At 45.0% G+C, this 12,823-nt stretch overlaps 1 protein-coding gene across 3 annotated transcripts in view; it reads left to right on the top strand.

Annotated features, from left to right (window-relative positions):
• epb41b (erythrocyte membrane protein band 4.1b) overlaps positions 1 to 12,823 on the top strand; it is a 46,144-nt gene that overhangs the window by 2,309 nt on the left and 31,012 nt on the right. Inside the window, exon 1 of one of the 3 annotated variants that reach the window (XM_049025052.1) lies at positions 7,306 to 7,638. The exons of the other annotated variants lie outside the window; for them this stretch is intronic. The gene's annotated coding sequence lies outside the window, so the exon portion shown is untranslated. Of the gene's footprint in view, positions 1 to 7,305; positions 7,639 to 12,823 lie in introns of those variants that run through there. 3 annotated transcript variants of the gene reach the window in all.

Below are 12,823 nucleotides of genomic sequence, written 5' to 3'. Positions count from 1 at the left end.
AAAACTCTGCTGGGTGGTTTCGGATGGCACCCCCCCCGGGGGTGTTCCTGTCCCGTCCATGCTGAGGACCCACCTCAGCTGTTTCCCAGGTTATCCAGCAGTTCGAGAGGAAGCCGCTGACAGCTCACGGCCCTGCAGGCGTGTTGCCTTTCTGTCGCATTCCGGAATGTTTTTGTGCCGGGAGCACATGGAAAGGGCACACGGTGCCGCCGTAGGTGGCAGCAGATTGTAGGACAAATGTGGAGGCAGTGTGTTAATATGGTCAGCGTGTCAAAGCCCCTGTACTGTTCCTGTCACTGCAAAGCCCCTTTCGTTATAGTACACGATCGACCTACACAGTATTAAAGTGACTTATGGACATTAGACACTGGCCCCTGTAGCTGAACTGTGTGCGTGTGCATGTGTGTGTGTGCACACCTGCTCGTTTTTGTGATTATTACATTGTGGGGACCGGATTTCCCCACAATGTGATTGTGACCTGTAACCTTTTACCTTGTGGGGACATTTTTTGGTCCTCTCAATGATGACCTCAGTTTTATTTAAAATCTGTAAATGCAATTAAAAAATATATGTATACTAAGAATGCCAGAAATCGTTGATTTTGTTTGATAGCTAATGGTTAAGGTTAGAAGTTAAGGTCGTCATAGTTGGGATTAGGATTGTAGGATCATTGAAATTAAAGGAGAGTCCCCATGAAAGTATGAATGTGTGTGTGTGTGTGTGTGTGTGTGTGTGTGTGTGTGTGTGTGTGGATGGATGAGTGAGCACCTCTATTTCTCATACCTGAAGAAATTCCAAAGACCTAAAACTACAGCCCAGGAAGTCAAATTACTTGACTAAACAAATGAGAAGCAGAGAGACTCGACTGCCTCCTGAGCACTGAGCTGGATACAGGTTGTTTGGAATCTGCGCTGGGACTGCCGGCCCTGATGTGCTGTAACCCAGCATTCCTCCCGAGGCTGGCCTTGTAGGCTGACCTTGTAGGCTGACCTTGTAGGCTGACCTTGTAGGCTGGCCTTGTAGGCTGACCTTGTAGGCTGGCCTTGTAGGCTGACCTTGTAGGCTGACCTTGTAGGCTGACCTTGTAGGCTGACCTTGTAGGCTGACCTTCCTCGCCAACTTCTTTATGTTTGCTTTGCTTCAGTGGTCATTTTCTCCCCTTTGCAGCTGACCTGCCTTTTTTTAACCTGCCAAACAATTTTCAAAAAATTCTCCGTTTCATTCCAGGCAGCATAAGACGGCATGATAGGTTCAGCCCCCCTGCATTTCCATAACCCCCCCGAATGCCCCCGAATACCGCCTCTTTGCGTATGCATTCCATTTTCTCTGCCCACCGATGACATCACACAAATACCCCAGTTTCACAGAAGCTACTGTAGTAGCATGGGGATGCGTCCCCCTTCTATCCAATCGCAGACGAATGTGGTGACACACTGACATGTACACTTGGGTAAAACACTTATTTTATTCCCATTCATGAAACTGTTTTGTTCTTAACTCTGAATATACAGCTCTGGAAAAAATTGAGACCAGAGCAAGATTTCTTTTGTTTAATTTATTTCTCAATTTATGGGTGTGCATCTGTGAATAATATATTTAGCAAACTGCAGCCTGGTTCTTCACTGCTTCATTATTGAAGGGCTTCTTCTTTGCTTTATAGGACTTCAGTCCTGCTTCTAGGACCATCCTAGAACTGTCCTAGCAGCGTACTTCACACCTGCACTTAATGTTTCCTATTGTTTTCAGTCACTTGATGTCATCCTCAATAATTTGATGGTCATCTTTACCATTAGAAAGTTGCCCCTGATCTGACTGGAATCTCGTTGTTCCCAGTGTCTCCTGCTTCAGCTTGTTCTTGCGTTCTGCTGTCTTAGAAACTTTGAGCCTGGAAGCAGCCTGCTGCTCAGTGTAGCCTTCTGCCAGCAGAACCAGGATTTAACAAAGCAGATCTCTTAATTTTCTTCCAGAGCTGTATATTAGTTTTCTGAATTATTTTAACACAAGTGCCCCTTGTTGGAGGCCCACAGTGTCACTGGCATCCAGATGTGCTCAATCTAAATGTGCTGAAACCCTTTCGATCAGAGTCTGACTTTCCAGTTACGGGCTGTTCCGTTGAGTGAGGACCTGCTAGTCCCTTCCTTTAGTTCCTCTGTAGGCGATGGGTATGTGTCGTACAGTGCTGAGTACTGCCTAAAAGCAAGGACTGATATATGCAGCATGCTGCAATGAAAGTGATTAGCATGGGGGTAGGAAGGCAGCGGAGAGGGGAGTGCCACGAATAGGGTCACAGCTTGATAAAGCAAGACAACCGGGCATGAGACATTTATATGTGCATGTATGTGGATATATATGGGGAAAATTAAGGGACCACTCCATATATTTTTCTTAAATTTGCATTTATAAGTCCTGGCTCTGCTGGCAGAAGGCTACACTGCGAGGCAGGCTGCTTCCAGGCTCAGAGTTTCTAAGACAGCAGAACGCAAGAACAAGGTGAAGCAGGAGACACTGGGAACGACCAGAAACCAGTCAGCTAGAGGGTGGAAGCGACTCTCTAATGCCAGAGACGACCGTCAGCTTATCCGACAGTTTTCTCATGAATCGTAGGATGACATCAAGTGACCTTCAAAAGGAGTGGGGAACGTTAAGAGCAGGTGTGAAGTGCACTGCTAGGACAGTGTGTATCAGGCTAGAAGCAGGACTGAAGTCCCATAAAGCGAGGAAGAAGCCCTTCAGTAATGAGAAGCAGGGAAGAACCAGGCTGCAGTTTGCAAAGAAAATATATATATTATTTACAGACGCACACCCAGGATTGAGAAATGAGTGAAATAAATTGTGCTGTCGTCTCTTCTTTCGTTCTGGTGCTGTATATGTACACGGGCTCACTTATAATGGAGGCCAGATCTTATGCACTTACAAATATGCTTGACTCTTCGTTATGAGGCCCAGATTACCTTGCACGAATCAGTGTTTGATATGCATAATCCTTTGATTTATAATACAGCCTCCAGCAGTAGAGAAGCAGCAGACTTGTCCATATGCTTTATAATGTTATAGTGTATAACTAGCTGCTTTTATAATGACAACAGTTTATGTAATGAAATTTAATTCTTGGACATTTGTTAAGTAACATGCATGTTAAACAGAAGCTTACCTAACCATAGTCCCATGTATGTGTAAGAGGGCACTTTCTTTAGACACTGGGCGCTAATGTTCAGGCCCTCAGTGGACCTAAAGGGGCTGGTTCCTCAAGGGCCACACCAGCGACTGGGCTGCGGAGGTCCGCTATCTCTTTCAAACACCTTCCAGCCTGGCGCTCATCAGTGCAGCACAACCGGGTGGGACGTGCAGGGTTGGCTTCCCTCCCACCCCCCCCCCCCTCGCTTTCCCTCCCTTTCTGCCCCTTTTTCAGCTTTTGACTCCCAGAAAGGCGCTCTTGTGAAATAATCTGCTGCTCGTTTCCGGAACTTGTGCAGTAGCAGTACTTCGTATGGTCACTAGGGGGGAGCAGAGACTCAGAACGGAAATAAGCAAACAGGTGGCCTGTTTACCTAACCTATGATTTTAGCTGTTTTAATCATATATGTATATGAGTGATGTGGGGTGAGATGGTGGCTCAGTGGTTAGCACTGTCCCCTCATATGTCCAGCATTGGGGTCAAATCCCACCCCGGAGTCTGCATGTAATTGTACAGGTTGGCCTCCTGCTCCTCCAAGGCATGCAGTTGGGGTCCACGTTGTATGATCGTGTTTGTGTTTGTGCCCTGCGATGGACTGGCATCCCTTCCAGGTTGGACCCCAGGCTGGTGTCACTGGTGTCTGGCTTTGGCTCAAGGCTTTGATCTTGGCTTGATAAGCAGTTAGAAGATGGATGAATGCTGTAGTATTTGGCTTCTATGCAGTGAAACAAATAGAAGGTAGTTGCTGATCCAGCATCATGACATGAGTTATAGTCTCTGTTAATATTTATAAATGGTGCCTTCTGGTCTGTGCTCGAGACGGAGACTGCAGTGACTTTGTGCGTGCATGCAGGACATGGGAAGGGCGAAGGCACCAGTGATTACAGCCTGGGCAGCTACGCCGGATCCTAATTACAGATCCACGCAGTTTGCATTGAAAGGCAGGTCATGTGACTGGAGTCTGCAGCCATGTGGACCTACATTCTTGCCATTTTTTTTCGCTCTGTATCCATGGCCAGCCTCTCCTCCAGCACCAGCCCGCTGGCTGACGCCTTGCGCAGTAATGGGACTCTGACTGCCTCCACTGGATTATGTCTGGAGGGTTTTTACGGGGGCTAGGCAAGTGTGCTGAAGCTCCTTTTTCGGGAGCGTGTCAGCAGCCCTGTCCTCCTCCCATTTCGCAGGCGACATTTGAACGTCTGTTCCCAGTTTATTTTTCAGTCGGCTCTCCCCTCTTTAGGCTCCAATTTGACTTCCTACTAATTTTCCCTCTCTGCCTTTCTTCTGCTCCCTCTTTCTCTAAGCCCCCTATCCCTTTTTTTTTTTCTTCGTCTCCTTTGCTCTCTTCACGTCGTACACTCGTGCTGGAGAAATCGACTCGGTACTGTGGGCGTTAGTGCAGATGGCAGTGCCAGGCATGAACAAACACTGTATACATTAACCGCTCTGAGGTGTGGGACAAACAGACGTGGGGGGGGGGGGTGTGGGCTGTGCCGAGGTGTAGCACAAACAAACCAAAAGAGTGTGCCTTAATCATTCTGAGGTGGGGGACGTCCAAACACAGGGACAGTGTGCGGCCCAGTGGGTTATGACATCATGCCCGTGATTGGAAGGTTGCTGGTTTAAATCCCAGTGTGTTGCCAGGCGATTTCATCAACGGCCTATTGAGCAAGGCCTTCAACCCCAAACGTATATTGCTGTGGATAAACACGTCTGTAAAATTAGATTTTTTTGTTTTGTTGAACGTCTCATTTTTACATACGTCCCCTGTTCACAGTGTGGAGCAATAGCACACTTCACTGCACACTCTACTGAGTGTAACTGTGCATGTGACTAAACTTTGAAACTTGAAACTAAATAGGCCGAAGTTTAATGTAAATGTGTGTGGGCCTTGTCAGGGAATGGGACAAACACACAATGGCATGTATGCTAATTGCTTATAAGGCAGGGGTAATGCTTTAGCCGTACTCTCACTAACGGGAGAAACATAAAAATAAGACATGTGTTATACAAACTTCCAGTGGTGTTCAGGGCAGTTTTCACTAATTACCAGAGCCTGTAGCGGAAGCTGGCGCGGCTGAGCCTCTTAATTAAGGACGGGGAGCTTAATGAGCAGCCTGCTCTTGGGGGCTGCTGTCCCATATCCCTGACTCTTCATTAGGATGGAATTATACATGATCACCTAAAGGGAGATTTTTAAGCTTTTAAAATGGGTAATATGTATACATCAAGTAGGTAAACAAAGCTCAGGGCCTGCATTAGTAATTAAGGCTGGGATGAAGAACTCGGCCGTGTCACAGGAACCGCACAGGCGTCAGAATGTTCTGGAAGAAGGCTGTCCGTAGCAGTGCCAGGAGTCAATATCGATTTGACAGTACCTAATAATAATCATAAATAATAATAATAATTAATAATAATGTTATTGCCATTATCATCAACATTATTATTATTATTATTGTTCTTGTGATTCATTATCATACTAGCAATAGTGACAGTTGGAAAAGCACAGGCGAAATGTTAGAACGTCTATTGTGAGGAGTGTGTAGGACCTGGAGATAGATGGTTGTGGACATGAGCCGCCATGGAGCTGCTGCCCATTGCTGCAGAGCTTCACAGACGGAGGCGGGGGGGGGCAGGTTTGTGCGTGTGCACAGATTCCCCTCCCACTCTCTCTTCCCCCCTCTTGGGACACTGTGTCTGCTCTCTCAGCTCTCCCCCCCCACCCCACCCCATCCCATCCCACTGGGGACGTGGCTGAACACCTGCTCTTTGAATTAGAGGGAGGAGCTGGCTGTGGTGGCAGGCGGGTGGGGAGGAGCCTGACCCCCCCACACCCACAGACACACACACACACACGTCTCATGCCCGGTTGTCTTTGTTTATCACGCTGTGATCCTTTTCATGCCGTTCCGCTCTGCGCTGCCTTCCCACCGCCACACTAATTACATTCATTTCAGCCTGCACTCCAGTGCCTTTGCCTGTTTTCTGCTTAAAAATTACAAAGGGGACCCTTGTGTAAAGATTTTACTGGGGATTTTTGCATCTAATTGTCATGAGACATGGAAGCATTGGAACATATTAAGATCTTTTAGCATATTTGGTGTTAGCGTGAACTTGTCTTTTACAGTATGTTATTAATAACCTTGTTTTGATATATCCGGCATTAAATAGTCCGCTGATGCTTTGTATACCGTGTTTACTATGAGAAAATACACATTGGTAGTTGCATGAGTGTAACTCCTGGTTTTTGTCTTAGCATTGTGGTCTGGGTGAATGACGTCTTTGGAGAAAGATTTACGCTAAAAAAGATGTACAACCGTAATGGGTTTGGACAGCAGGATGACATCTCCACCGCTCTCAGTGGAGCGCATGTAATGGATGGGGTGGCAGGGCTATGGGAGAGGGGCTCAGGGCCGAGTTAGACCCAGCTGTGTGACCATTAGACTTTCAAATGGAAACTCTCCAGGGGATGGCTAAAAGTAGCTTCGCTGTGTCAATTAGGGATGCGATGCTCCTGGAGACCATCCGCTCCGGCCGGCCCCGGTGTAGGGGCGGCAGATTGCGGAGGAGCGCCACAGGGGCGAGTGTTCAGGCTCCTCGTCACCGTGACCCCCATACTAGCCGGTCTTGTGGGACAGAAATAGTTAATGGGAGATTCCGTGTTTGCTTCTCCTTATGAGTCTGTCTATTTACGCGTTTTATACATGATAACGTGCAACTTCTGTTTTAGAAATCACACAGAAACCAAGTCGTTTTAAGTATTCTCTTCAGGGATCATCAACCTGTCCGTACACATACAAACGTGACCGAGGCGAAATATTTTAATTGAGGGGAAAAAACACAACGGATGCTACGCCTTTAAATGTCTAGTAAAAATTGCGTTTTCAAATTGCCTGTCAAAATTCGCCATGGTGTTGACGCCTGATTTATTATTTATTATTCTGTAATGATTGTGATCGTTCTTTCCTAATTGTGTGAGATCCTGCATCTGAAAGCTGACCTATTTCTCTGTAAATAATGTGCATAGTTTTTAACTTAATATTTGTTCCAGAAGAAAAATATTATAAAGCAGCAGATTAGTAAAATGTGAGCGTGTGTATATATGTTACACCATACACATAGGTAGACTCCGACTGTGCGAGAAAAGTGTGTACAAATTAAGGTTTGCGATCTAAATAGTCTCTAATCCCTTCCGACAGCTTGCATAGAACAGCGATAGAGTGCAGCGTTTAAATCTGGTTATGGCGCTTCGTCTTGATTGGATAGAACTCGTGAGCCCTCGATTCCCATTGGTCATCTTTTAAAACAAAGTCCCTCCGTTACACCCATCATCCCGCCTTCTTACTACTATCTTTACACTCTAGTTTAAAGGGGAAAACACACGTGTCCCTAAGTCTGTGTTCGGGGTGTCATTCGCACATTTCAGAGGATTTATCTTCTACCATTGATATTTTAAAAGAAAGGTAAGCCATTGTACTCTACAGCGGCGTGTGCGGTGATGCAAGGAAATTTGTGTTTGTTTTTTCCCTCCTCACCTGCGGCGCCATATTTACGTACATCTTTAAATGTCCGAGAAGCAGAATAAAGGAAAAAGTTTAAAAACAAACGTGTGTATATATATAATAACGGATAAACATCAGTCGGTTAGGGGGGGAGATTTGTGTGATAACTGTAAGACACTTATCCACACTCCATGGTTCTCGCTTACATTGTCACGGTGTGACTCTTCGCATGAACGTGTTGCCCCGGACTTTATAAAACCGCAGTAAGGTGTATGATCGCGAATACGTTTAGTATAATCACTAAAGTAAAACAGTCATTGATCTATTGACCGTGTAACTTAGGCGGTCTTTAACTCGGTTTGGTTAATCAACATATCCAGTCATAAAGGGACAGCGTTTAGTTTTGTTCGAGTCATATTTTATCTAGATAATTCTTCCTCCCGTATATTTTGGAGTTCATGTCAGTCGTGTATTAACTTATTAATACACGGAGGCGCATCTTCCTGAAAGGTCCGCACCCGACGTTTGCGACCCCGGAGTCTCCTTTTGTCCGGCTTGATCGGCTGCTATTATGGTGTGAACCAAGGTGGCTGGAAACGGAAAAGCGCGCCATTGTCGCGTATCCTTTCATGTCACTTTACCGGGTTTACATTGTACTCTGCGCTGTTTTTACGTCTTTTCCCTGCGGTCAAGTAAAAGGTATTTGCTAATACGCCGTGTGTTCTGAGGCAAGCTCTTTAGTTTTCGGTTAAAACGTTATAAATACTACCTTTAAATGTTTTACTGCATTCGACCTGAACAGTTTTTATTTTGTTTGCAGGCACGATATTAGCTCTCCTGAAATTGCCTTCGTGTCAGTCCCTTGTAACAGCTTTAGTACACTAATATTCACACTCTTTTCCTCCGACCATTGAGGAGTTTCGGGCCTCCAGTAAAATTTCATAAGAAACCATCAGTGTGAGACTTGGTGTGTTCTGTGTTGTCCTGTCATTGGCTTTAGGGGACAGCGACCCCCTCCTCCCATCTGTCTTCTTCTCTGGGGAGGCAAGGGCGTGTCCACCATGACTGCCACACCGCAAGGCTCTGGGGAGCCGGTGGGGAGGTGCTGGTACAGCAGAAAGCAAAGTGTCACTTGGCATTGAACTGCCTTGTATCTCGCTGGATGCATTTTTACAGGGTGAGGAATGAATAAGTAAAACCCAGCGGTTTTAGGTTAGTATGCCAAAATTTACTAAGTTGTCTAAGCCTTGTCTAAGTGTCATCTGAAGCTGGACATTTGGACACTAAACTTTCCCCGAATCTTAGAGGCACATTGTGCTTTTGGAGGGTCTGAATTGATGGTTCCTCCCCTGTGACAGCAGATGAAATTGTCTCTCGCTCTGCCACTCCTCCTTGCTTATGTCGTTGCCCTGTTCCTCTCGGGGAGCATCTGTGCCGTCACGGGTGCGAAGGCCCAGCTGATGTCCCCGGCCCTGGGGACCCCCGCGGTCTGCTCCCCGTGCTGCCCTGCCCAGCCTTGTCCAGAAATGTCAGTGTCCTCTCAGTGCTGGAACAAATGCCGCTGCACTACTTCCAGTCAGTCACTGGTGTTTGTGTGGTTTTCTTGAAAACCACTCTCTCATTTTTTCAGAGAAGATTGTAGGTATTTTATTAGAGCTTTACTTTATAAATACAGTTTAAGCAGATTTCTTTTACATCTGTTTTATTTCTGTATTAATTCTCTGCTGTGTTTGTGGGTTTTATTTCACTTATCAGATGCGCTTTATCCAAGACGACATAGATTTTTGAAAGCAGGGTGAAATGATTCCTGGAGCAGATGGGGGTTGAGGGCTTCGTCAGGGGCCCAACAATGAAATAACTCTGCCGACCAGGGGATTTCAGCCAGCAACCTCCCAATCGTAGGCATAGCACCCGAACCCCCTGAGCCACACACTGCACTTGGACGGGAGAAAATGAACACGATTCCAGTGTTTATCTGTGCCACTGTAACCTAGTAGACGTTTCTGAAAAACCAACGTTTGCATCCCGATGCGAGACCCCCTATGAGGTGTCAGCTAGCTCTGCGCGATTGCTTGCTCACACTGCGAGTCCCCTGCTGTTTTGCAGTACGAAGCACATATCAGTTTGCTGTTTTGCTGCTTTGTGAATATGAGAGATGCTTTGTATGCTCCTCTGCCGGTAGCTGACAGATAATGGTTAAGCATGTAGCCTTGTAACCAGGCTTGGGTGGAATTTGATTTTTCATGTCATCATACCATCCAAACATTCTACGTATGCGATATTTTCACTGCATTTTCAAAAGTGACACTATTTTGGAGTTGGGGCTAGAGGGAGCCGATCCCCCAAGATATATTTTTTTTACCAAATGGCGACTATGCTGGGCTAATTTTTTTGCCAGAATTTAAAAATACCGCGGTATATCGTATTACTGTAATACAGCCCAAGCCTACTTGTAACCCAAAGGTGGTAGGAGGCACTCTGTTCTTCTATCTTGCTGGGTCTTTAGCACTGTAGCATTGATGATCAGCACATCCTTCATACACTGCCAACACATCTCCTTGCTCCCTGTTCAAAAAGAGTTTTGTATTCCGTTATAAGCGAGTCCACTATAACGGGATTTTACTGTAATGGTAGAGCGGACTCCAGGTGGGTGTGTCACAGGCAGATGGGAAGCTAAAGAGCAGCCTCTGATTGGAGCACACCCTCATTAGCCTGGTGTCTATTGGTCAGTTTGGGCCTATGCTTGTGAAGCTCAGAAATGTGGGTGGTGTTTGTTGGACTTTGCTTTATTCACATTCTGTTTCTTTCTTCAAAATGGAGGTTTTTGGAGTTCAGCTTATTCATTATGCATGCGTGCGTGGGTCTCCAAGTTCTAAAGTACAGAACATTTAGTTATAATGAAGCAATTCTGTGCTGATGTTCTTTGAGCATGTTCTGCTACTGCTCCTTATTTTAAAAATGATTAGCAGTAGCTGTCTGAAACCAATTTAATATCTTGGGTCCCCCGTATTACATGCATTAAAGGTTCAATATATTTAGTTCCTAAAATTTTAAAGTTTCCCTGCTATATGGTGTTTTGTACCTTGCGTGTATGTGTTGATTTTTTAATTTTTTTTGTCCTTTTTATGCATTTTTTTTCCCTTTTTTGAATGTTCTTATACTGGGATATTTTCATGTGTTGTGTAGTATTCTTCTTTGGAATGTTATACAATTTACATTTTTATTTATTTAGCAGCCACTTTTATCCAAAGCAACACTTTTTTGGAAGCGGGTTCAGTTCCTGGTGCAGTTGAGGTTAAGGGCTTTGCTCAAGGGCTCTATCAGACCTGTCTGTCGACTCTGGGATTTGAACCAGCAACCTTCTGATCACAGGCACAGTCTGTTGACGGCCAGCCTGACAGAGAGCACTGGTGAAAATGTGTTTGCTGCTCTCACCTACCTTTAATATGCATTCAACTGTGTGAAGGGTCATAACTGATTATTTTCTCCGGCTTGTCACAAATAGAAAGAAATGCTTGCTGTGCTCTGATGTATGTTGTCATTCTGTCCTTTCCTGTTACGGATGGGACAGTTAATCATGTAATATCTGCAGTCTAGCAGGATTGAATGATGGATGGATGGATTCTTTATTAATCCCAAAAGAAGTTATAGGTTTGCCGTCGCTGAAGAGACATAAATTACACATGAATGGATTGTTACTATAAATATTAGACAATAAACAGAAACCACGTCAAGAATGTCAGGTATGACATCTACTGTTGCTGACCAGGATCCTCATCATCACCATCTGGCCACATGCCTCAGGCCCCCCGCAGCCACCCGAGGGGAAACACTTTGGTTTGTTTGCTTTACTTGGTTTTGGTGTCTGGTACGTCAGGCTGAACCAGGGCTGCAAGCTGGGAAGGAGCAATAGATTTTACTGCTGTGTGGTTCTTGTCCTTCCCTTTGCCCTGTTTTTACCCATCATTGTGTTCTTCAGATTGGTTTAATCTCCAATCCTTTAAGAAATCCTTGCATAAAGGTTTGAGCCATCAAAAAGCAGCTAGCTGGTAGTAGGCAGGGGGTGTTGCTCGAAATTCTGGGTATCCAGGCCCCTCCTGGCCCCCGGTGTCTGCCTGGGTATCCAGGCTCCTCCTGGCCCCTGGTAGCCGGGAAAATGGGATCCTTCAAGGAAACATCTACCGGTTACAGTTAATGACCTTTGTATTCCAATGATTTTATTACCTAATGTGTTTAAAAAGGAAACCCTGGATATTTTTCTGCTCAAAGCTACACCTGCACTCTTAACACGAAAATGCAACAAAAAATATGATGTGGCTATATTTTTTTGTGCTGTTTTGCATATTATAATGCAAATTTTACCGTTAATCCCAGAGGAGTATTTTTAAGGGTAAAGCTCTCTGGTCTGTGATCATGCAGCGCCTGGCATGCAAAACCATCAGCCAGAAAGTGACAAATTGCGCAATTATGCATTTAAAGGTGGGTGTATGTTTCTGTGAGTGTATATATAAATGTGAGCGTTAGACAGCAATCTTTGCTCATATTAACTGTGTTTATTTCCAGCTTGTGGTATTTTTATGCAGTAACCTATTTTGCTAGTTCACTGACACTTAAAATGTGACACTTGAAAATGTGCTGCTGGAGCCAACACTAATTGTTTAGCTAAAAGAATCCTAACGCAGGTCTCTCATCATGGGTAGATGGTCTGTGAATGTTTGTCCTGTGTAGCTGCTGGAGTGCAGGCAGGAATCTGCCTGGGCATCCAGGCCCCTCCTGTCCCCCTGGTATCTGCCTGAAACTTGACAGTATTGCATGGGAATGCAAAAGTACTTAAAAAAATATTTTCACACCCTGATCTCTTAGGGCTTCTGTACAAATGTGACGCTGCACGGGCTGTAAAAAAAAAAAAAACTGCTTTAATCATTCTTTTTAGCATTAGCTGGACCTGTCTATATCATTTAGGTTTATCCATCCATTAATTCTGTCTTTTGTACTTTAAACAGACATAGTAGTTATTTTTAGTAATGGGACAGTATTGTGATGGAACTCAAAACTATTTCAGAAAATATTTTCCCACCCAGGCCTCCTTGGGTCTATTAAAAATCTGCTACATCACTATCCACAACCATGTACTTTTTCCTTTCTT

This window comes from Brienomyrus brachyistius, chromosome 9 (assembly GCF_023856365.1).
Source record: "Brienomyrus brachyistius isolate T26 chromosome 9, BBRACH_0.4, whole genome shotgun sequence".
Taxonomy (NCBI): domain Eukaryota; kingdom Metazoa; phylum Chordata; class Actinopteri; order Osteoglossiformes; family Mormyridae; genus Brienomyrus; species Brienomyrus brachyistius.
Note: the sequence above shows the minus strand (reverse complement) of the source record. Positions and strands in the feature narration are given on the sequence as shown.